The sequence below is a fragment of the Pygocentrus nattereri genome, chromosome 18 (genome assembly GCF_015220715.1).
Source record: "Pygocentrus nattereri isolate fPygNat1 chromosome 18, fPygNat1.pri, whole genome shotgun sequence".
NCBI lineage: Eukaryota > Metazoa > Chordata > Actinopteri > Characiformes > Serrasalmidae > Pygocentrus > Pygocentrus nattereri.
In genome coordinates, this window is record NC_051228.1 from 2,443,775 (window position 1) to 2,445,554 (window position 1,780).

Here is a 1,780-nt window from a genome sequence, read left to right on the forward strand (position 1 = left end):
TTTCCCATAAAGTGGCCAGTCAGTGGAACTACAAAGTACGTGTTTCCCATAAAGTGGCCAGTTTGTGGAACTACAAAGTACGTGTTTCCCATAAAGTGGCCAGTTTGTGGAACTACAAAGTACGTGTTTCCCATTTTCTGGCTGCAGTAGTCTGGAAATGTTTTTCACTGGCTTTAGTACAAAGTCAGAGTATCTCTGAGCCTGTAGAGAGAGAAGCGCTCAGCAGGCGGCAGGCAGTCGGTTTTATGACTCTCGCAGTGAGAGCTGCTCTTTCTTTGCTGATTTACCATCTCAACATCTGCGCGTGTGATACACCGATTCAGCTTTGGTTGTTTGGCTCACGTTTAGCACCAACAACAACAACAAAAAAACATTTTAACCATTTAAACTCGCTCGAGACACAGTTTCCCCCAAACAGCCAAACTCCACCGTCTACAGAGGAGCCCACGGCGGCTCCCTAATGAGAAGCTTTTTAATTAGCTTCCCATAAACAATTAACGGAGAGTGAAAACAGAAATGGCACACACTGCCCTCGGTCCATTCGCTCCAATCACACCGACCTTTGGAGTGGATTTTTAGGCAATAGCGCCAGCCTCTGATTCATTATCTCTGCTTAATTAAGGAGCGTTTTTTCATGTCTCGACGAGAATTTTGAGTGTGTGCATTAGTCGATGCAGTGTTGGGGAAAGTGGAGCCGGCTGCTGAGAGGCCGAATGAATGTGTGTGTGTTTGGATGTGTTTAGATTAAGCCGTTGAAGTGACGACACGTGTGGTAGAAACTAATTAGCACTTTCATACGAGATCCGTTCTACACACATGCACAGTTACATCAGCACTTGTTCTGATTCATTCAGAGCAAATCAGTCCCATTTGCTCCCATTTTACAGTGGTAGCCCTGTTTTTCTTACTTCAGCACTGCTGTGTCTGATCCACTCACACCAGCATCACACACACTAACACACCACCACTGTCACGGCAGTGTAATGCATAATGAGCATATGTGTGTGTGTGTATATGTGTGTGTGTGTGTATATATGTGTGTGTGTGTGTGTGTATGTATGTATGTATATGAGTGTGTGTATGTGTGTGTGTGTATATGTGTGTGTGCATGTGTGTATATGAGTGTGTGTGTGTGTGTATATGAGTGTGTGTGTGTGTGTGTTTATATGAGTGTGTGTGTGTGTATATGTGTGTGTGTGTGTATGTATGTATATGAGTGTGTGTGTGTGTATATGTGTGTGTGTGTATATGTGTGTGTGTATGTATGTATATGAGTGTGTGTGTGTTTATATGAGTGTGTGTGTGTGTTTGTGTGTATATGTGTGTGTGTGTGTGTATATGAGTGTGTGTATGTGAGTGTGTGTGTGTATGCGTGTGTGTGCGTGTGTGTATATGAGTGTGTGTGTGTGTGTGTATATGAGTGTGTGCGTGTGTGTGTGTATATGAGTGTGTGTGTGTGTATATGACTGTGTGTGTGTGTGTGTGTATATGAGTGCGTGTGTGTATATGAGTGTGTGTGTGTGTATATGTGTATGTGTGTGTGTGTGTATATGAGTGCGTGTATGTATGTGTGTGTGTAAATGTGTGTGTGTGTGTGCGTGTGTGTGTGTATATGAGTGTGTGTGTGTGCGTGTGTGTATATGAGTGTGTGTGTGTATGTGTATGTGTGTGTGTGTGTGTGTATATGAGTGTGTGTGTGTTTATACAGGATAACTGATCTCCTGGTTTATTGTTCTGATCAGTGTGTTGGGGAGTTACTGTGTGCACTGTGTCTCTTTCT